Below are 24,351 nucleotides of genomic sequence, written 5' to 3'. Positions count from 1 at the left end.
CACAAAAAAAAAGGGGAGTGAAACCAGGAGATTGATAAGGACCAAGTGGAGGCTTTCATGAATAGGTCCTCTCATTAAGAACTAAGAATTATTTCTTCTTTTTTTTTTCCTTTTTGGATGCTTTGGCTCTTTGTTGCTGTGCATGGGCTTTCTCTAGTTGCAGTGAGCGGGAACTACTCTTCATTGTGGTGTGCAGGGTTCTCATTGCGGTGGCTTCTCTTTGTTGCAGAGCACGGGCTCTAGGCACTCGGGCTTCAGTAGTTGCAGCACGCGGGCCTTAGAATGCATAGGCTTCAGTAGCTGCGGTGCATGGGCTCAGTAGTTCTGGCACACAGGCTTAGTTGCTCCGTGGCATGTGGATCTTCCCAGCCCAGGGATCAAACCCATGTCCCCTGCGTTGGCAAGCAGATTCTTAACCACTGCACCACCAGGGAAGCTCTAAGAAGTAAGAATTGTTTCTGACGGCCAGTTGAACGAGTGAGTTGGAAAGATCAAATCTTTTTTATTATGTCTTTCTCATTTATGTTCCAAATGACCAGAATTTGTGAAGACTTAACCACTTGGAACCTTCCATTCTAAATAGACAGTTTAAATCCACATTCTAGCTAGAGTGAAGTGGGTGCACACACGCACAGAGTTAGTGACCTATAGAGCTTTTTTTTAAAAAAAAATTTATTTATGTAGCTGTGCCGGGTCTTAGTCGCGGCACACGGAATCTTGGGATCTTCGCTGTGGCATGGGGGATCTTTAGTTGTGGCATGCAGGACCTTTAGTCGCAGCATGTGGGATCTATTTCCCTGACCAGGGATCAAACCTGGGCCCCCTGCATTGGGAGTGCGGAGTCGTAGCCACTGGACCACCAGGGAAGTCCCTATAGAGCTTACGACTGTGATTTCAAACATGACATTTTTTTTTTTAACATCTTTATTGGAGTATAGTTGCTTTACAATGGTGTGTTAGTTTCTGCTTTATAACAAAGTGAATCAGTTATACATATACATATGTTCCCATATCTCTTCCCTCTTGCGTCTCCCTCCCTCCCACCCTCCTTATCCCACCCCTCTCTATCCCACCCCTCTAGGTGGTCACAAAGCACCAAGCTGATCTCCCTGTGCTATGCGGCTGCTTCCCACTAGCTATCTATTTTACATTTGGTAGTGTATATATGTCCATGCCACTCTCTCAGTTTGTCACAGCTTACCATTCCCCCTCCTGATATCCTCAAGTCCATTCTCTAGTAGATCTGTGTCTTTATTCCCATCTTGCCCCTAGGTTCTTCATGACCTTTTTTTTTTTTTAAATTAGATTCCATATATATGTGTTAGCATGCGGTATTTGTTTTTCTCTTTCTGACTTACTTCACTCTGTATGACAGACTCTAGGTCCATCCACCTCACTACAAATAACTCAATTTCGTTTCTTTTCATGGCTGAGTAATATTCCATTGTATATATGTGCCACATCTTCTTTATCCATTCAGCTGTTGATGGACACTTAAGTTGCTTCCATGTCCTGGCTATTGTAAATAGAGCTGCAATGAACATTTTGGTACACGACTCTTTTTGAATTATGGTTTTCTCAGGGTATATGCCCAATAGTGGGATTGTTGGGTTGTATGGTAGTTCTATTTTTAGTTTTTTAAGGAACCTCCATACTGTTCTCCATAGTGGCTTTATCAATTTACATTCCCACCAACAGTGCAAGAGGGTTCCCTTTTCTCCACACCCTCTCCAGCATTTATTGTTTGTAGATTTTTTGATGATGGCCATTCTGACCAGTGTGAGATGATATCTCATTGTAGTTTTGATTTGCATTTCTCTAGTGATTAATGATGTTGAGCATTCTTTCATGTGTTTGTTGGCAGTCTGTATATCTTCTTTGGAGAAATGTCTGTTTAGGTCTTCTGCCCATTTTTGGATTGTTTGTTTTTTTGATATTGAGCTGCATGAACTGCTTGTAAATTTTGGAAATTAATCTTTTGTCAGTTGCTTCATTTGCAAATATTTTCTTCTATTCTGAGGGTTGTCTTTTCGTCTTGGTTATGGTTTCCTTTGCTGTGCAAAAGCTTTTAAGTTTCATTAGGTCCCATTTGTTTATTTTTGTTTTTATTTCCATTTCTCTAGGAGGTGGGTCAAAAAGGATCTTGCTGTGATTTATGTCATAGAGTGTTCTGCCTATGTTTTCCTCTAAGAGTTAGATAGTGTCTGGCCTTACATTTAGGTCTTTAATCCATTTTGAGTTTATTTTTGTGTAAAACATGACTTTTTTTTTTTTTTTTTTTTTTTTTTGCGGTACGCGGGCCTCTCACTGTTGTGGCCTCTCCCGTTGCGGAGCACAGGCTCCGGACGCACAGACTCAGCGGCCGTGGCTCACGGGCCTAGTTGCTTCGCAGCATGTGGGATCTTCCCGGACCGGGGCACGAACCCGTGTCCCCTGCATCGGCAGGCGGACTCTCAACCACTGCACCACCAGGGAAGCCCAAACATGACATATTTTAAAGTCTTAAAAAAATCTCTTTTGCCTATTTGATAAATACAGATATTTATCAATATGAATATTTATTATTTATCAAATCAACTTCCTTTGTTAACTCCTACTTCCTATAAATAGGACATAGGAAAATAATTTCCTCTGATAAATAAATACTTTCCTCTGGGTCTATTTAGGATCTTTCTATGAAATTTGTGACATAAGATCTAAACTTACTTTTCCTTAAAACCATTAAAAAACTTATAGTCTTTTTAAAAAACAGTTTGGCAGGTTCTTATATATAGTTAAACATACAGTTAACATAATGATCCAGTAGTTCCACTCCTAGGTATTTACTCAAGTGAAATGAAAACTTATAGTCACACAGAAATCTATATGCTAATGCCCCAAACTGGAAAGAAACCCAGATGAACCTCAGCTGGTGAACTGATAAACTTTGGTACATTCATAAAAATGGAGTACTATTTGGCAGTGCATGCAACAACATGGATGGGTATCAAATGCATTATGCTAAGTGAAAGAAGCCAGACTCAAAAGGCCACATACTGTATGGTTCCATTTTAATGATATTTTAGAATAAACATAACTAAAGGGACAGAAAACTGACTAGTGGTTGCCAGGGTGTGGGGGGATGGTTTAACTACACAGGATACAAGGGAGTTTTTTGTGGTGTTCTATGTTGTCTGTTAACTGTTCTATATCTTGACAGTGGTGGTGTTTACATGACTATGTGTTTTTCAAACTCAGAAGTGTACACTTAAAAGTGAATTTTAGTATATATAAATTATACCTCAGTTAAAGTTCTAGCATGTAATATGTTACCATATTAAAAAGTATTTTGGGGCTTCCCTGGTGGCGCAGTGGTTGAGAGTCCGCCTGCCGATGCAGGGGACACAGATTCGTGCCCTGGTCCGGGGAAATCCCACATGCCGCGGAGCGACTGGGCCCGTGAGCCATGGCCGCTGAGCCTGCGCGTCCGGAGCCTGTGCTCCGCAACGGGAGAGGCCACAACAGTGAGAGGCCCGCGTACCGCAAAAAAAAAAAAAGTATTTTGGAAAACTATCTCAAGAAAATGTTGTTTTGTTTTGTTTTAGATCTTGCTTATGTAACTTTTTGGGAGGAGAGAGCGGTGGACAGGCATTATTGGCATTTATAAAATTCTTTGACACTCTAGAAAATGCATACATGATGAATTTGTCTGCATTTAGCACACATTCTTACCATAAGTTTAAAAGAATGTTACAATGTTAGAATTAGTAAAGCCCTAGAGACTTACAGTGTTTGTTTTACAGGTAAAGATGAAGCCTAGTTTAGGTTAGCTAAAGTCACATAGCTAGTTAGTGGCAGAAATAGGTCTAGAATTTAAATGGTGGATTACTAATTTGATACTTGTTTTACCAAAACACTTTTTTATTCGAGTTATTCTTTCTAGAGACTATTTTAAATTCCCATTCAGAACCTTTCAGTTGTGTCATCTTTAAGCTGGAAACCACTCCCTTTTTGGTGGTAGGAAAGTCCTGTGTCTGGTTGATAATAGGAAGGCTGAATTTGAGAGATACTACATCACTTAAAGTTTGTGTGGACATAGTCAACACATTTAGTTATAAAGACAGTTTGCTTTAACCATGGGAAACTGGATGCTAGATTTTGGAGTTGTCAAAGGCTATCATTTAGAAATAGGTTTTTGACGCTTCATTGCATATAAAAAATAATCTTTTCAGATTATCATGATTATTGGTTTGTTGGGAAGGTAGAAAAGGTTTAAGAGTGTTAGGTTTTTCCTGGTTACCCTAAGTAATGAGGATTTATCTTATAAATACTGAGATGTAAGAGAAAGCCCTGGAAACGGTCTTATTAGTTATACCTTCAGGAAATGGATAATGGAATGTCATTCAGACTATAACAGCATCTTTAGTTGTCTTTTTTTTGTTTTTAATATTTATTTATTTATTTGGCTGTGCCGGGTCTTAGTTGCAGCATGTGGGATCTTCGTTGTGGTGTGCAGGATCTTTAGTTGCGGCATGCAGGATCTTTTAGTTGTGGCATGTGGAATCTTTTAGTTGTGGCATGTGGGATCTTTTAGTTGTAGCATGCAGGCTCTTAGTTGTGGCATGCGGGATCTAGTTCCCTGACCAGGGATCGAACACGGGTCCTCTGCATTGGGAGCACAGAGTCTTAACCGCTGGACCACCAGGGAAGTCCCTTTAGTTGTCTTCTATTCTTGAGTCTCAGCTAACTTTCCTTGTCCCTCTTATGTTCACTTCCCTCCTTGTATAGTAGTTTCACACTTGCCTTTGGACCCCAGTTCTAGAACCAGGCTTAGAGTTCCTGCCCCTCAGAGATATTGGTGTTACTGTGGATATTGCAGACCCAGTCACAGACCTAGCAGGTGGCCTGGTTTCTTTCTTGGTTTTGAAGCTGTGTCTGTATCCTGCAACCTTCCTGGGGGTTATTTCCTGTAACCCATAACCTCAGGCAGAGTTGGCAGTTGTTTTCTTTATAAGAGAGCCCTACCTAGCCCTAGCTCTGGCCTAGCTCTGATAAGTCCTCTGTCTCATATGGAGCACTTTTAGTCCCTGTTCCCCAGGGAAGCCAAAGTCCCAGCTGCCACCGCCTGTTTCTAGACCAGGAACCCAGTGGACCTCTGGCTTCAGCACTGCATCATTTCGCATCTCTGTTCCTTATCACTGCCTGAGAGATATTTATATTGTTTTTTGAGCCAGCTATGCATTGTTTGTTAATTCTTTTAATTAATTTATTTTTAACAAATTTATTTTATTTATTTTTATTTTTGGCTGTGTTAGGTCTTTGTTGCTGTGTGCGGGCTTTCTCTAGTTGTGGTGAGCGGGGGTTACTCTTCACTGCGGTGCGTGGGCTTCTCATTGTGGTGGTTCTCTTGTTGCAGAGCACGGGCTCTAGGCGCGCGGGCTTCAGTAGTTGTGACACACAGGCTTCAGCAGTTGTGGCATGCGGGCTCTAGTGTGCAGGCTCAGTAGCTGTGGCACACGGGCTTAGTTGCTCCGAGGCATGTGGGATCTTCCCGGACCAGGGTTCGAACCTGTGTCCCCTGCATTGGCAGGCGGATTCTTAACCACTGCGCCAAGTCCTGCATTGTTTGTTTATGTATTTGATACATTTATATATTGATTGCTATTTGGGTGAATTTACTGTACCATCACGAGAAACCTTTTACACACTTGTATACAAATTCTTAGGACAATACCTAGCATAAAGTCAGTTCTCTATATATGGGAGCTGTTGTATTTTCAGGTGAATCCTAGAATTCCTTGTTGGTTTCTGTGTTTAGACAGTGTGTGTGTGTGTGTGTGTGTGTGTACACACACACATATACATATATATATAGTGTGTGTGTATATATACAGTGTGCATTATATATGTGTAGTGACCCCAAAACACTTGTCAATCATTATTTGAAATTTCTGCAAATGTGTCTGGGGATTATGGCATGTTTTGAGGCTTTTGCGTGGGACATTTAAATTGAATTTTAATCTGTGTTTTGGCAAGCTTGAATTGGAAATTTTTCAGGAGGAATTACAAATTTTTTTTCAATGTAATAAAGTGCTGAAGTGCTTTATTCTTTGTGTTTGTGGTATTCTGGTAATTGATATTCTTTTAAGCTCTATTGCATGTACTTTCCATTAGCTACTAGTCAAAAAAGTCAGTGCAGTATGTGTGAAGATCATAGAGATTATGGAAGTTGTAACAGAGTGAATTTTAAGTCAGGAAAAGGGAATGTTAAAAGTGTGCATGAGGGAGGAAAAAGGGTGGTTTTTGAGGGAGAGGTTTTGGCTTTGACAAGCATAGTTACGCTGAGGTAAAGATCCTCTTTGGGAAAGAGGAACAAAAAGGAGGGATAAAATATGACAGATTTCCAGTTTGTGTGTTTAGGTATAACTACTATGCTTGAATATTGTAACCCCTAAAACCTTCATTCTAGTCTGTTAAACTTTACCCATGAATTCAGAAGCATAAATTAAAAATTTTTTTCTTTTAAAAGAGAAATGTCAGTTAAGTTATTCTTTCTTCTTGGATTTTGGGTTTGAATTAGTGGAAGGATGAGTCTGATAGATTATCAGCTACTACTGTTCTTAAGGTTATGCCGAATTGATTATTCTGTGCTTTAGAGATGTGTCTAAGATTTTGCTTGCTGATAAATGATCTTACTTCCTTATTTCTTCAGCTGAAATAATAAGACACACTACTTCCTTTTTCCTCTTGCATCAAGCCCTGATGCAAGGGCTTTTATTTTTGTCTTATGTTGTAAACTATTGTGCACATATAGGTATTTGGAACCAAGAAAGTGGTTCAAAGTAAGAAGCATGGCACAATACCATTTAGAGTCTTAATCTACTGGTCATGAATGAAAACTAATTCAATATGTCATCCCATCATGTAGTCATTCTCAGGTGAACTTTAGATATGTGTTTCAGAGAGGACTGATCCAGCTAGTGACTGTACTTTAGTGGTATTTTGCTTAAGTTGAGATTTTTATAGAGTTCTTAATGGTTATGCATTTCTCCCCAAACTGAAAGTTTTTAAAACTCTTTAATTGTCAGAATCTGTGGTGGGATTCTGAAGTGTTTGATTCAGTAGAAGATTCATTAGGATTCTGATCCAGAATCTTTCTGATATTAGGAAATAGACACTATATGTCATGGTAACTGCTAAAAGTTTACTTTTTTCTTTTTAAGTATTTTTCTTTTTCTTTTTCAATATGAGACAAGACTGTTAACATTTAAAAATTTCTCATAGGGCTTCCCTGGTGGCGCAGTGGTTGAGAGTCTGCCTGCCGATGCAGGGAACACGGGTTCGTGCCCCGGTCTGGGAAGATCCCACATGCCGCGGAGCGGCTAGACCCGTGAGCCGTGGCTGCTGAGCCTGCGCGTCCGGAGCCTGTGCTCCGCAACAGGAGAGGCCACAACAGTGAGAGGCCCGCGTACCGCAAAAAAAAAAAAATTTCTCATATTGAGAAATAACTGATATATGTAGTATAAGTGCAGCTATCTGTCATATATCAAAATAGATTGAGGCTTTATATTGAGCCTTTCCCAATGACACTTCTGTTGTACTGAGTGATGAATTTCCATTGATCTGTATTGCCATATCGGGCCTTTGTGAAGCAGATACTAGTTTGAGGGAAAGACACAGGATTTGAAATCAGAGGGCTTCAAGTCCTGTCTCTATCAGTTTATTAGCTCTGTGACTTTGACCTTTGTTTTTTAAAATTAATTAATTAATTAATTTTTGGCTGTGTTGGGTCTTTGTTGCTGTGTGCAGGCTTTCTCTATTTGCGGTGAGCGGAGGCTACTCTTCGTTGAGGTGCGCAACCTTCTCATTGCAGTGGCTTTTCTTGTTGCAGAGCACGGGCTCTAGGCGCGCGGGCTTCAGTAGTTGTGGCACACGGGTTCAGTAGCTGTGGCTCGTGGGCTCTAGAGCGCAGGCTTAGCAGTTGTGCCACACGGGCTTAGTTGCTCCGTGGAATGTGGGATCTTCCCAGACCAGGGCTTGAACCCGTGTACCCAGCATTGGCAGGTGGATTATTAACCACTGCGCTACCAGGGAAGCCCCAACTTTGACCTTTTTTAGATTGTTTTCCTTATAAGTAATTTGAAAAGAATAATGATATCTGTCTCATAGAATTGCTATAAATATTAAAATTAAAAATGCTTTGTGATCTATAACATTCTCTTTGTTACAGTGTTTTTCAGTTGTGACATTTGTTGTATTTTAGCAAAATAGCAATACTGTCCTTAAAGATTGCCATCATTTGGGTGAAAAGACTGCCAACTTTTGATTTGATGTATCAGTTTTATTTAAGGTGAATATCCTTAGGTTTTTGCCTGCCTTTATATTTTCCCTGACAATAAATTCTTCACCTTATGAGGATTCCTCCTTTGCCAAAATTAGAAATTGGTTAGACTTTATCATTTACATTCAGCTTCATGATGTCATGAAAAATAAGGGCTGTCTAGAATCCAAGTTGGGACCTAGCCTTTCTCAAAGTCACCGGTTCTCAGTGGAGTCAGTACTTCCCCTATGATGTGCTTGGGTCTTTGAGTGTGCACCTTTGGTTGCCACAGTGATTAAGGTGGGGTAGGTGTAGCATTGGCATTTATTGAGCAGGACTCAGGAATGCCATACATCTCACAAGGTATGAGACAGTTCTGCATGAATTTTGAACATTTCCTCAGACCTTCTTAAGGGTGAAAAACCTGTTTGTACTTATCTGATCCTAGTTCTGTTTTACATTTAAACACAAAGTGGTTTTTTGCATGGCTTTAATAGACACTGAATTTTCCAGGAATGTAACTACTGGCTAAATGGAGAGCAAATTGTACTTTGTTTTGTTCAGAACTACAACAAGAGTTGTTAACTGTTTTGGAAAATCATATTACCAATGGCATTACCCCTTGTGGTATTTGATTTCCCAACACAGCTCATTTGTGTCAGTCTTCATTTGTAGCTGTCATGTTCATGGTATTTCTTTTCTTTTTTTCTTTTTTGTATTTATTTATTTATTTTGGCTGTGCTGCGTCTTAGTTGCAGCATGAGGGATCTTCATTGTGGCATGTGGACTTCTTAGTTGCAGCATGCGGACTCTTAGTTGCTGCATGTGAACTCTTAGCTGCAGCATGCATGTGGGATCTAGTTCCCCAACCAGGGATCAAACCCAGCCCCCTTGTGGGAACACGGAGTCTTACCCACTGGACCACCAGGGAAGTCCCTGTTCATGGCATTTCTGTGTGTGGGAGCAAGTGTCTGTTTTCTTATTAATATGAATTTTAGGATGGTTATACTGTAACATTTACATATTAAAATATTTTATTAAAAATTACTTTTTCCCCTCTTATATTACATTAGGCATTATCTTTTTTCAAAATTTTTTATTTATTTTATTTATTTATTTTTGGCTGCATCAGGTCTTTGTTGCCACGCGGGCTTTCTCTAGCTGTGGCAAGCAGGGGCTACTCTTCGTTGTGGTACACGGGCTTCTCATTGCAGTAGCTTCTCTTGTTGCGGAGCACGGGCTCTAGGCCCGCGGTCTTCAGTAGTTGTGGCTCATGGGCTCTAGAGCACAGGCTCAGTAGTTGTGGCGCACGGGCTTAGTTGCTCCAAGGCATGTGGGATCTTCCCGGACCAGGGCTCAAATAATTAAGCATTATCTTAATTTTTAAAAACTGAGGCTAGGTAAGTTACCTACTTGCATTTCATTTCAGATTTATGCTTTCAAAACAAAAAACTTTTGTTTTAGTGGGGTTTCAGGATGGAGCCTATATTTAGTGGAAGTTTATGTGCCCTTTGCAGGGAGAGATAGGAGTTCCATGTTGACTTTCATTATTGATGTCTGCCTTCCCTTTCCTTTTCTTCCCTCTCCCTTCCTTTTCTGTTTTCCCTTCCCATTATGAACTATTTGATATATAGATTAGAATATGGTACTGTGTATGTAAGTAATGAGGCATATAATAAAACCAGTACCTGTAAACCCACCACCCAACTCAAGAAAAAGAACATTACCAATGTTGTTGGTATATTTCTCCTTGTTTTCCATCTACTTGTCTTTCCACCAGGAATGAAACTATTCAGGATTTTGTTTTGGAATGTTTATTTATCATTCCCTTCCTTTTTTTTTTAACGTTTACCACATTTGTATGTATTTCAAAAATATATTGTTTAGTTTTATTTATTTTTTAACTCTAAAAATAGAACCACGGTGTATGTATATTCTTGCTTGCTTTGGCTAATCAACATTATGTTTTTAAAGATTCATTCTTATGGACATGTGTAACCGTGGTTAATTTTCTCAGGTATGTGTATTAATTGTATGACTACCACAGTGTATCTTTTCTCCTAAAGATGGACAGTTGTTTTTTTCCATTTTGTTGGTATTACAAATATATTCTTACTTATGTCTTCAGGTGCATATGTACAAGTGTTTCTCTACAATAGTGAATTTTTAAACATTTTTGATGTTGATAACCCCCTACCGCGTCCACCCACATACCCAGAGTTGACAGAAAAATGAGAATAAGTGTTCACCCTTATTACATGTGATGCATTCCTCTGTTTCTCTCTATTCTGTTTATGTGCTGACTATGCCTAAATGACATCACAGTTCATTTTCACAGTTCCAGGTAGTTGACGTGGTTTCCTTTGGAGAACAGGTGTGTTGATCCAGCTTTTCTTTGCTTGTGGAGTGTGTCAGAGGGCAGCATTTCATGAGGTGAGAGTGCAGCTGGCTAAGCAGGAGCACTGCTCCCACACCTGGAAACATCTGGCTTTTGAGCTCAATAAAGTTTCAGTTAGCACTAAATTTGGATTCGGCCCTTAAGTACCTGCCACTCCTTGATGGAATGAATTCCCTAGGTATGCCTTAACTAAATATTTTGAGTTATGTCAGAGTTACACCATTCTCTGAGAATGCAAGAAGCAGGATGGAATTGGTTGGGGCTTTCTATTCTTGATATTTACTGTGATGTCAGACATGGCTCTCCCTTTTACTTATCTTAACGATGAACTGTGTATTCTTTAAGGCTCAGATCTCATTAGTTTATTCTTCAGTTTTCTGGTGACTTGCTAATGTGCATATTCAGATATTTCTGATATTTCCTCTTTCTTGAACTCTTTATTCTGCTTACAGTCTAGATAGCTTGAATTTTTTGCTGAAGAGGAAAAGAGAGTTAATTTACATGGGAATTTATTTGACTTTAATCTTAAGTAATTGTAAAGTTAGGCAAAGAAGCTACATGTTTTAACTCTGATTCAGTGTTTAATTATTTAGAATTATTAGAATTGTAACTTACAGAGTTAGGCTTTTGAACCTCAGAGGGAGAATATTTGTACTTGGTACTATTCTTGATGACTCGTGTAGGTGGTCCTGAATAATGAGACTAGGAACAGGAATAACCAAGGAACTGTTTTATATATATAGTTTAAAATCTCGTTTTTATGAACGTAGGACTCAAAAATAATAAAGACACTGTGTTCATTGCAGTCTAGAAGTTGTGTTATGGTTTGCATTATTGTTTTTTTGTAGCAAAATATATGCAACATAGAATTTACTGTTTTAACCATTTTTAAGTGTACAGTTCAGTGGCATTCAGTACATTCACATTGTTGTGCAACCATCACCACCATCTATCTCTAGAACTTTATCTTTCCAAACTGAAACTCTGTACCCGTTAAACATTAACTCCCCATTCTCCTCTCCCCTCAGCCCATGGCAACCTCCATTCTTCTCTCTGTCTCTACAAATTTGACTACTCTGAATATCTCATATACATGGAATTATACAATATTTGTCCTTTTGTATCTGGCTTTATTTCACTTAGTGTAATTTCTTCAAGGTTAATCCATGTTGCAGCATGTATCAGAACATTGCTTTTTTTAGAATTTTAGAATTTTATTTTTTTATAGAGCAGGTTCTTATTAATCATCTATTTTATACATGTTAGTATATATATGTCAATCCCAATCTCCCAATTCATCCCACCACCACCAACCCCCCCCCCCCCACTTTCCCACCTTGATGTCCATACGTTTAGAACATTGCTTTTTAAGGCTGAATAACATTCCATTGTATGTCTATTTGGAATAATATTTCATTGTGTGTACATTTTGTTTATTAATTAACCTGTCACCGGACACATGGATTGTTTCCATCTTTTGGCTGTTGTGACTAATGCTACTGTGAACGCTGGTGTACAAATATCTGTTTGAGTCCTGCTTTCAATTTTTTTAGGTATATACCATATGGAATTGCTGGATCATATGGTAACTCTATGTTTAATTTTTTGAGGAATGGCCATACATTTTACTGGTTTTCTTTTACATCTATAATTTATTATAGATGTATTTTTAATCAATAATTATAGGTCTGTTTTTATCATTTTTGACAGCTGCGTAGGGTTTCAGGGTATTGATATGTCATGATTTATTTGTAGATGTTTCTACTGTTAACAATTCTTGCTATTATAAACAGTATTATGGTTCATTCATCAAATATTTATTGAACACCTGCCATATGCTAGGCATATGTAATGGCTCTTCTCTACACACATATTTGCACACATCCATTTATTTAGAATAAATTTTTTAGAAGTGGGATTGTTGAGTCAAAGGATAGGCATATTTTGAAATGTGATTATTTTCCTAAAAGTTTTTATAAACTTTAAAAATATAGTCCCTTCAGACTATACTACAAAACTATAGTCATCAAAACAGTATGGCACTGGCACAAAAATAGAACTATAGGCCAATGGAACAGGATAGAAAGCCCAGAAATAAACCCACGCACCTATGGTCAATTAATCTATGACAGAGGAGGCAAGACTATACAATGATGGAAAAACAGTTTCTTCAACAAATGGTGCTGGGAAAACTGGACAGCTACATGTAAAAAAATGAAATTAGATCATTCTTTAACACTGTACACAAAAATAACCTCAAAATGGATTAAAAACCTAAGTGTGAGACCAGACACTATAAAACTCCTAGAGGAAAAAATAGGCAGAACACTCTCTGACATAAATAACAGCAATATCTTTTCTTATCTGTCTCCCAGAGTAATGGAAATAAAATAAAAAATAAACAAATGGGACCTAATTAAACTCAAAAGCTTTTGCGCAGCAAAGGAAACCACAAACAAACGAAGAGACAAGCCAGAGATTGGGAAGAATATTTGCAAATGATGTGACTGACAAGGGATTAGTCTCCAAGATCTACAAACAGCTCCTGTGGCTTAATATCATCAAAACAAACAACCCAATCAAAAAATGGGCAGAATACCTAAATAGACATTTTTCCAATAAGACATACGAATGGCCAAGAGGCATGTGAAAAGATGTTCAGTGTTCAGTATCGCTAATGATTAGAGAAATGCAAGTCAAAACTACAAAGAGATATCACCTCACACCAGTGAAAATGGCTATCATCAAAAAATCCACAAAGAATAAGTACCGGAGAGGGTGTGGAGAGAAGGGAACCCTCCTACACTGTTGGTGGGAATGTAAATTGGTACAGCTACTATGGAGAACAGTATGGAGGTTCCTTAAAAAATGAAAAATAGAGCTACCATATGACCCTGAAATCCCACTCCTGGGCATCTATCTGGAGAAAAACATGGTCCGAAAGGATACATGCACCCCCAATGTTCCTTGCAGCACTGTTTACAATAGCCAAGACATGGAAGCAACCTAAATGTCCATCGACAGAGGAATGGATAAAGAAGATGTGGTACATATATACAATGGAATATTACTCAGCCATAAAAAAGAATGAAATAATGCCATTTGCAGCAACATGTTTGGACCTAGAGATTGTCATACTGAGAGAATTAAGTCAGACACAGAAAGACAAATATTGTATGATATCGCTTATATGCAGAATCTAAAAAACAGAAACAGACTCACAGACTTAGAGAATGAACTTATGGTTACGAGGGGTGGAGGGAAGGGATGGTTAGGGAGTTTGGGATTGACATGTACACACTGCTACATTTAAAAAGGATGACCAACAAGGACCTACTGTATAGCACAGGGAACTCTGCTCAATGTTATGTGACAGCCTGGATGGGAGGGGAGTCTGTGGGAGAATGGATATGTGTATATGTATGTCTGAGTTGCTTTGCTGTACACCTGAAACTATCACAACATTGTTAATCGGCTATACTCCAACATAAAGTAAAAAGTTAAAAATAAAATGCAAAAAAATGTATATATAGTTCCAATAATAGTGAATAGGAGTGCCAGATTCCCCATACCTTATAAAACACTGGGTTTTATTGATCATTTTTGTATTTGTCAAGAAATTATAGTAATTTGCATCTCTTTGGTCACTACTAGTGAAGTTGAACAGCTTGTGCTTATAATTTTGTTTCTTTTTTTGTCAGTTGGTATTCATGTATTTCCGCTCCTGTCTTTTTCTTATTAATTTGTAAGAGCTCCTTATACACTAAGGATAGTAAACCTTTGTTTTATATTGTAGATATTTTCCCAATTTGTCATTTGTCTTTTAATTTTTCTTCATAATGTCTTTTGCAGTGTAGATGTTTTACATTTTTATAGTCAGTTTTATTAGTCCTTTACTATTTCTATTTTGGTCCATTGTTCTGGTGGTCTTGGCCCACCCTGATTTAACCTTTTATATATATATATATATATATATATATATATATATATATATATATATATATATATATGTATGTATGTATAAAATTGAGAGATTTCTAGAAAATGTTTTTTAGAAATAGAAATCTCTGCATGAACTGATTAAATCTGTTTTGGATTAAATCTGATATTGTAAGTAGTTTGGGAAAATGAAATGTAAAAGGCAGGTGAGGAATCAAAACTTTATTTTAACCTTTTTTTCTTTTTTTTGGATGAAAATCTTCAGAGATTGATGAAAACTTTTCCAAACCAATACTTAACTTGCCATAGAAAGCATAGTACATATTGAACCTAATTTGCTTTTTATTGATCTCTAAGGGTTTCGTATGTATTTCCTTGTTAATTTAGATATGTAGGATATAGTAGATGGGAGAAATGATACACTAACCTCATGAGATATTCTACAGTCTACTTGCTCTAAAAATTTCTTGCATTATGTGTCATCATTAGAGGTTGTTGACAAGGAAGCTGCTTCGGTTGGTATTCTGCTCTTTGTCTTTGTAGCCACTTTTGCCTATATCTCATTCCTTGAGACCTTTGATTACTTTTAATCCTGATCTCTTCTTTTCTGTATCTTGTTGCTATATCTGGTTCCTGATCTTTTGTCTTTTCCATACCTTTATTCATTTCTTTTCCTTTTGTTTCTTTTCTCTATTTCAACAAGAGCTAGATAAGGATCGAAAGAACTTATTTCTTCTGGTTTTAAAAAAATTAATCAAACCATGTAATCTTTAATTTTTATGTACAGATTCTGTCCAGCAGTGTGTACGTTTTAGGCTTCCTTAAACTCTGAGTGCATAACTCTTCTGGACAGTTGAACTTGCTAGCTACCTAGATGATAGTGGAGGATGTATTGATATACGTAGAGGAAGTATTATAGTCATTTGACCTAGAATATAATAATGAAATACAGTAACATTAATAATGATGCAATGATTTGATTAAAATGTTGTTGAGTCTTATGAACTTAATCATGAATCTGCCTTGTGACCTCGATCAAACCCTTTAAAGTGTTATATTTTTCATTTTTTAAATTTAGATGATCTCATATTTTAGCTTCCCTTGCCTGAGATAGAATTTTGCTTACATAGCAAATGGAAGAGCCAAAGAGTTAAGAGTTGGAGGGCTTTAGGGATCATCTGCTATCTATTTTGTTCCCTTTACAAATATTTGCCTGGCACTGTTTTGGTTTTGAGGATACAATGAAGTCCCTGGCTTCATGGAGTTTACAATCTTTTATGAAAAGGTTAGGAAGAAACTATGTAGTCTTATTTAAAGATTCCTTATTTCATTTTGGTGGGTTTCAGTATGCTCAAAAGAAAAAGGATCTGGTCCCTTATATGCTAGATAGGAAGTGAGGAACTGTAAAGCAGGAGGAAGAGACCCTGAATGAGTGAACAAGGACAGTGCCTCTCAAATTTTTCTATGTGTATGAATCACCTGAGGATCTTGTTAAATTGCATATTCTTAGCCTATAGGTCTAAGGTAGGGCCTGAGATTTTGCAATTCTGACAAGCTTCTGGGTGCTGCTTCTGCTACCAATCTGTGAACCACACTTTGTGTAGCAAGGAATTAGTGTATAAATAAGAGAAATTTTGAGAGGAGTGATTTGGGGCCATGCAGCACAGGCTTGGAATTCTGAGCAGCACATCACTCAGAACTTGGCCTTGGTGAAATGAAATGATAAGAGCTGTTAATGTTCATATACAAAGAAGGGGTATTACGGAGGTAGTCAACTGAGGTTGGATAGTGGGTGGGTCTAAAACCTTTGAAAAGATACTAGGTGGTGAAAGATGAGGATCTTCAGGTATGATAAAAGTAAATATCTAGTCAGAGAAACAAAATTTGTAAGAGTTAGGTATTGACTAGGAGGACTTAGTTTGTAATTGGGAAGATTTTCTCTCCTCTTTATACTTACTCTAATTGGCATAGTGATTCTAGTAAAAAAAAAAAAAAAGTAAAAATAAGTGTTGGTTTTTTTTTCCTTTAAATAGTATAATTTTTTCCATAGGCATATTCTGTTTGGAGAGTATGTCAAATTTCTTTGTTTTACAGATCTGAATAAAGCTTAAATGTGATTAAGTTGCCCTTCTCTGATCTTTTCCTCTAGTGACAGCTACTTGGAGCATAAGCAACCTGGGAATTCATTTATCTTCATAGAATTAGCAGAAACTCTTAATCTTAGAGGTGGTATAAAATGTCCAGTGGGTATCGAGCATTTATCCATAGAGAAAAATTTGGCAAGCCAAATCTTTGAACCAGCAACGTTTTATTTAGTTTTATGAATTCACAATGCTAGTGTTTCCAGTTGTGTTTTTAGAAGTTTAGTTTTTTTTCCCTCTTTCTGGTACTATTTTAAAAGTAATATATATTCATATATCCTCTTTAGTATAACACCTAGTTTGTTCCAATCTGAAGATATTGGGGAATTACTACTAACATCCATAATTTATTATGGCTCTTTGTTTTAGTGTCTTTGGAATATGTTGGTTTCCTTTTAAAATATTGGGTTGGCCAAAAAGTTCATTTGGGTTTTCCGTAAGGAAAAGCCCAAACGAACTTTTTGGCCAACCCAATAGTTATAATATTGTAAGGAGACTTAGTTATTGTACTGTTATGTAGGCAGGAAGATGTGAAATGTAATCATGGACAAAATCTCAGTGTTCCTTTAATTGTATTGGTTCATTATGATTAAATGAACCACATGTCAAATTTTTTCGCTAGTTACATACAAAACATATGTAACTGGCATATTTGAAAAGCCTTTGCTGCACCTATTGTTATTTCAGTATTTAGTTCTCTTTTAACATAACTGTTAAAACTGAAAGTAAAACATCAAAAGCATTATAGTCTGTTCTAGAATCAGGCCAAGGAAGAAATTCAGTAAAACACATTATAGGCTAAAAGTATATTTTGCAAATTACATCTGAAATTGTTTTGTTAGAGTATCTACTGGAAATGAAATTCAGCTGTTCTTATTCTGTGGGTTTTTAAAAATGTAATTATCTGGGGATTTCCCTGGTGGTCCAGTGGGTAAGACTCCTCACCCCCAGTGCAGCAGGCCAGGGTTCGATCCCTGGTTGGGGAACTAGATCCTGCATGCATGCTGCAACTAAGAAGCCTGCGTGCCGAAACTAAGATCTGGAAAAATATGGAAATTTGCAAATTGAGGCTCAAAGAGGTAGTTTCCTTATACAGCTACAAAACTCAGTCCAAAATCCTAGTTAATATAAAAACTCATTCATTCTACTATTCTACCTCCTGTATGTTTGTCGTAGTTGCAAGACCTCTCTTTGAAGACTTAACCCATTAAATTGTATTTGAGGTTTATGTGTCTGTTTCCCTGTTAGACTGGGAGATGTTTTTAGAGCAGGGACTAGTCTTAAGTATTTCTGGGACCCCTCAGCAACTGGTAGAGTACTTGTCACATATTAGGTACCTAATAAAAGTTGAGTAGTGAATGAATATGTAGAATGATAGAAGTAAAAGGAATTTTAGAGCTCATGTAAATATTAGACACTGAATTTCTAAAATAGAATTTTTGATTTTTTACATAGGGCTTCAGCTTTTGATCTTGACTATTTAGGGTATTTAAAACACAACTACTACTGTCTATCACATCATCTCATAAAAGAAGCCATTTTAACACCAAACAAGTAGGAAAGGCAATCTCATCGTAAGCACAGTTTGGTAACTTTAAACCCATCTTTTTGGTCATGGCTGGTACCTGTTCAAGAATTAGAATTCAGGAACTATTATCTAACGCAGTCCTCTCCTTTTAGAGAGGATGTATCTGAATCTAGAGAAGTATCCAAGTTCTTACAGCAAGGCAGAATGACCACTGAGTTTAGAACCGAGGGTCTTCTGACTCTCAACCCCAAATTTTGATCCTGTCCCCTCAATCTTCATCACATGCTGAGATTAAGGCACAATTTGTGCCTTCACTAAGATCATATAGCTGTTAAGAAGTAGAGTTGGGCTCAATCCATGTTACCCAAATCCATTTTAGCGAAACCTGTGCATTCACTTCCATGTAATTTTAACCTACTCTAACAGTTCCCATTAAGTTGTAGAGATGGAATTATAAGTGATTTTAAAAAGATGCCTATATTTAGCATTTTCTTTCCTTGAAAATTTCAGATTTGGGGCTTAAACAACTTCCAGGGAAGAAGGCCAGTGCAGCTGCTGTTGCAACCCAAGATTTTGATCCACATCCGTAGATTGGAATATTGGTGGGCCAGCCATCCTCAGACACCTCACTGAGGACAGGTAAGTGAAAGAGATGATAAGGATAAGAAAAGTAGAATGAGTGCTAATACGCTTCCTTCCTATTTCTTGTTAGATGCAAACAGTTGACTACCTTTAAGAATTTAACCCTTTATCCTGTTAAAAACAAAGCATTTGGAATTCTAGGTGGGTGGGGCAAAATATTTTCTTGATTGTAAAATATGTGTCAAAATGTTAACAGTGGTGAAACTTAGGGTAATTTAAATGTTTTTCTTTCTCTTTTTGTATGTTTTTCCAAATTGTATTTATGAACTTGTGTTAGTTACCTATTGTTGCATAACAAAACACTCGAACTTAGTGGTTTGAAACACATCAGTCATTTATTTTGCTCATGAATCTGCAATTTGGGCAAGGCTCACTTGGTGGGGACAGCTTGTCTCTGTTAAGAAGTGGTGTGAGGTGGGGTTGCTGGAGGGAGGGTGGTGACTCAGTGGCTGGGAGCTAGAATCATTTTTTTTTTTTAACATCTTAATTGGAGTATAATTTGCTTTACATTGTTGTATTAGTTTCTGCTGTATAACAAAGTGAATCAGCTATACGTATACTTATATCACCATATCCCCTCTCTCTTGCGTCTCCCTCCCACCCTTGAATCATTTGAAGGCTTGCTCACTCATGTGTCTGGTGGTTAATGCTCGCTGTAGGCCAGAACACCTGCAGGTGACCTCTCTTTTTGGCTGCTTGGCTTCCTCACAGCATGGTGGGTTCCAAGCGAGAGCATCCCAAAAGAGCAAGGCGAAGTTACATGGCATATTTGACTTAGTTTTGGAAGTCACCTAGTGTTACTCTGCTCTTTTCTGTTGGTTGAGGTAGTCATAAAGGTCCGCCCAGGTTCAGAGGAGGGGCTGGACATAGACCCCACCACTTGAAGGGAAGAATATCAACATCAATTTATAAGAGCATATGGGATGGAATCTGCCATTGTAGCCATTTTTGGACGATATAATCTGCCACAATTTGTATTACTTTTAAGGTAAAGAATATAAACATGGGTATAATAAATGAAAAACTGGAATATTTGCAGGAAATTATGGTGTATGAGTCCATAAGAATTTTCTCTGCTTTTCTTGTCTACTAGAATATGATACTGAAAATAAGATGCCCAAACAGGAAGAAGTGAAATAGATTTTGAATTTTCTTTGTATCAACAAAGCAGCATACTGCTATAATCAAAAGCAGAGACAAAAATTTATACACAAGATGCAAAATAAGATTTGTAGTTCGGGTTTGTTGTTTTTTAGAAAATGCTAGTTATTTTTGTTCAAAGTCTACTTGGTTTTTTTTTTCTTGTTTATTTTAATAATTTGAGAATTATTTGGGAAAGTGATTTCCAATACAGTATTTAGATTTGAGAAACTAGTGCCAGTGTTATCATCATATGTATCAAGTTTGTCTCTCTGCTTCTTTTAAGAAAAACTATGTAATCTTTTTTAGGATTTTTTTACCTGCTAAACTTCCGGTAAATAGGAAAACATTTTTTCAGTGTGACAGGAAAACTTGGAAAGTTATAGAATATTTGGTTGTCTTATTGATCACACTTACCAATTATATAAATTGTGGCATTTATATAATTATATAAAATTATATAGATCTGTGGCAATTTTGAATATAGCTAATACTCAATTTCTGGATGTAACGGGATATTTTTAGATAATCTTCTAAGCATTACATGAGGGTGTTGATCCATTCACTATAGCTGGGAAATAAGTGCTAGGGAGCAAGCGTCTCATTATCTCTTAGACCCAGAACATTTTCTTGCTGTCTAGATGCTTTCCCATTCCTAGTTGATTTATGTTATAATGAGTTGAGTTGAGTTGGTTCGCTACTATTTCCCCACTACTCACAGGTAGATAGATATTTTACAATGCAAAGTGACTGAACCAGCTGTTGTGACAATAGAGGTAATCGTTTTCTCTCAACTGTGAATAATAAGAATTGACTGAATTTGTGAAATAATATATTTTAGTTAAAAAGGTACAATAATTGGGAAAGCTGTTTTTGGTTTTTTTGGCATTTAAAAATAAGATGAGATGGTTTCCAGGAGAATTAGATTGGGAATAATGATTACAGATATTATAAAATAGTGTATGTTATACAACAACAAAATATATGCATATATGTACAAACATACATAAAGTCTTAAAGCAACTAACTTGCTACTTTTTTTGTTTTAAGCATTTTTTTAGCCCATTTTGCTTGTAAGTAGTCTGAATAGGTGAATTGCTGATAACATCTTCAGGTTTACTGAATACTTTGCCTTGCCTCCTTTCCACAAGGCCAGTGCCTGAGGGGATAAAAATCCCTTAAGTAAGTGAGATACTGCTTTCTGATGGAAGCTAAAACAAAAGACAATGGTAACTCCTAAAACAGCATATAGAAATTGCAAATATGGTGGTGTTTAGTCTGTGGTACTTTATTCAATTCATGGAAGGATGTTGTAAATGATGAGGTTCTCTTGTAAATATGAATGGCTATGTAAATATTCTTTTAAACCGCAAAAATTTTGAATAATTGTGGAAGGCAGATATATTTCTTTGGGGTCGGTGGTTCTGCTACATACCATTATCTTTTGGTGAGATTCTTATTTCTAACAAATGGCGTTCAGTTCATGCTTATTCAGGTTTTTGGCAAAACAGAAGTTGTGTGACTTTCTTCTTGTGTGTGCCCCATTATTAAAAGGTATGGTACCTTTTATATGTGAAATGTTTAACAAAAGTATTTAAAATCTGTGGCAAGGAATTGATTGGCCTAGCATAAAATTGACCATATTGGGGACTTCTCTGGTGGTCCAGTAGTTAAGAATCCGCCTTCCAATGCAGGGGACGTGGGTTCGAGCCCTGGGTGGGGAACTAAGATCCCGCATGCCATGGGGCAACTAAGCCCGCGTGCTCTAGAGCCCGTGCGCCGCAACAGAAAGATCCCATGTGCCGCAACTAAACACCTGATGCAGCCAAATAAAAAAGTATTTTTTAAAAATTTGACGATATTAATCTTTTTTTTTCGCTGCACTGCGTGACTGTGGGATCTTCGTTGCCTGACCAGGGCTCAAGTCTGTGCCCCCTGAATTGGAAGCATGGAGTCTTAACCACTGGATTGCTAGGGAAGCCCCCATATTAATAATTTCTTTTTATAAATTTCTTTTTTATTTTATATTTATTTTTGGTTGCATTAGGTCTTTGTTGCTGCACGTGGGCTTTCTCTAGTTGTGGTGAGTGGGGGCGACTCTTTGTTGCAGTGTGCGGTCTTCTCATTGCAGTGGCTTCTCTTGTGGTGGAGCACGGGCTGTAGGTGCGTGGGCTTAAGTAGTTGTGGCACACAGGCTCAGTAGTTGTGGCACATGGGCTTAGTTGCTCCGCGGCATGTGGGATCTTCCCGGATCAGGGCTCGAACCCGTGTCTCCTTCATTGGCAGGTGGATTATTAACCACTGCGCCACCAGGAATGTCCCCATGTTAATCATTTTTAAGTGTACAGTTCAGTAGTATTAAGTATGTTCACATTGTTGTGCAGCCAATCTCCAGAACCCTAAATCTTGCAAAACTGAAGTTCTACCCAATAAACAACTCCCTATTCCCTCCCTCCCTCTAGCCCCTGGCAACTAACATTCTACTTTCTGTGTATGAATTTGACCACTCTAGGTACTTCATGTAAGTGGAATCATACACTGTTTATCTTTTTGTGACTGGCTTATTTCACCTAGCATGATGTCCTCAAGGATCATACATGCTGTAGCATGTATCAGAATTTCCTTCATTTTTAAGGCTGAATAATATTCCATTGTATATACCACATTTTGTTTATCCATTTATCCTTTGATGGACACTTGGGTTGCTTCCACCTTTTGGCTACTGTGAATAATGCTGCTATGAATGCTGCTATGGTGTGCAAATACCTCTTTGAGCCCCTGCTTTCAGTTCTTTTGGGTGTATACCCAAAAGTGGAATTGTGGTAATTTTGTTTAAATTTTGAGGAACTGCCATACCATTTCCATAGTGGCTGCACCATTTTACATTCTCAGCAACAATGCACAAGAGTTCCAGTTTCTCCATATCCTCACCAACACTTGTTATTTTCTGTTTGTTTTTCAGTAATAGCCTTTCTATGCAAAAAGCAGGGACTTTTGATCAGATATACTGGAGTGAGTGCTGGTAGGGAGCCCACCTCTTCATACCCACGTGACCTGGAGCACATTTGTTAACCTCGTCTGTTAGAAGGGTACAGTTGTCCTTACATCATTCAGTATTTTTTTTTTTTCATCATTCAGTATTAAATGTTAGGATGGCCTGGCACAGTCTAGACATTCAGTAAAGGTTGCTTGCCTCCTTAGCCCCATCACTCCTGGAAGTCTGCATTGATTCCTTCTGTGTCGTCTTCTCTCCCCTGAGCAGCCAGCTCCAGTTGGAATTAAAGCTTGGAAAAAAAAAATAATAATAATAGCCTTTCTAATGGGTGCTAGGTGGTATCTCATTGTGCTTTTGATTCGTATTTTTCTAATGATTAGTGATATTGAGCCATCTGAGCATCTCTTCCTGTGCTCCTGGGCCATTATACAAATATAAATATAGTTTCTGTGTAGAATATCTATTCAAGTCCTTTGCCTATTTTCTAATCACGTTGTTTGGTTTTCTTTGTTATTGCATTGTTGGAGCTCTGGATATTAACTGCTTATCAGATATAAGATTTGTAGACAATTTTTCCTATAGGTTGCCTTTTGACTCTGTAAGTTGTGCCCTTTGATGACCAGAAGTTTTAAATTTTGATGTAGTCTAATTTATCTGTTTTTACTTTTGTTGCCTTTGATTTGGGTGTCATATACAAGGACTCATTCCCAAGTCCAATGTCATGAAGCTTTGTGCCAATGTTTTCCTCTAAGAGTTTTATAGTTTTAGGTCTTACATTTACGTCTTTGATCCATTTCAAGTTAATGTTTGTATAGGGTGTAAGGTTGAGTTAATTTTTTTTATATGGTGTGAGGTAAGGGCTCAGCATCATTCTTTTGCATATGGTTATCCAGTTGACCAAGCACCATTTGTTTAAGAGACTGTTCTTTCCCTCATTGAATGGTCTTGGCATCCTTGTTGAAAATCAATTGGCCATAGATATATGGATTTATTTCTGGACTCTCAATTCTTTTCCACTGATCTATATGTCTATCCTTATGTCAGTACCATACTGTTTGATTACTGTAGCTTTGTAGTTAAGTTTTGAAATGAGGAAGTGTGGGTCTTCTAACTTTGTTCTTCTTTTTTTTTTTTTTTTTTTTTGCTGTACGTGGGCCTCTCACTGCTGTGACCTCTCCCGTTGCAGAGCACAGGCTCCGGACGCGCAGGCTCAGCGGCCATTGCTCATGGGCCCAGCCGCTCCGCGGCATGTGGGATCCTCCCGGACCG

General features: G+C 37.7%; 1 protein-coding gene across 6 annotated transcripts in view; it reads left to right on the top strand.

The window, feature by feature from the left end:
- The window catches only part of NUMB (NUMB endocytic adaptor protein), a 173,501-nt gene that overhangs the window by 19,041 nt on the left and 130,109 nt on the right, over positions 1–24,351 (top strand). For all 6 annotated transcript variants that reach the window (XM_081229754.1, XM_081229755.1, XM_081229756.1 and 3 more), the window contains exon 2: positions 18,816–18,944. The gene's annotated coding sequence lies outside the window, so the exon portion shown is untranslated. The remainder of the gene's footprint in view (positions 1–18,815; positions 18,945–24,351) is intronic.

Source organism: Mesoplodon bidens, assembly GCF_964165515.1.
Source record: "Mesoplodon bidens genome assembly, chromosome: 3".
Classification (NCBI taxonomy): domain Eukaryota; kingdom Metazoa; phylum Chordata; class Mammalia; order Artiodactyla; family Ziphiidae; genus Mesoplodon; species Mesoplodon bidens.
This window is presented reverse-complemented; position numbering and strand designations above follow the sequence as displayed.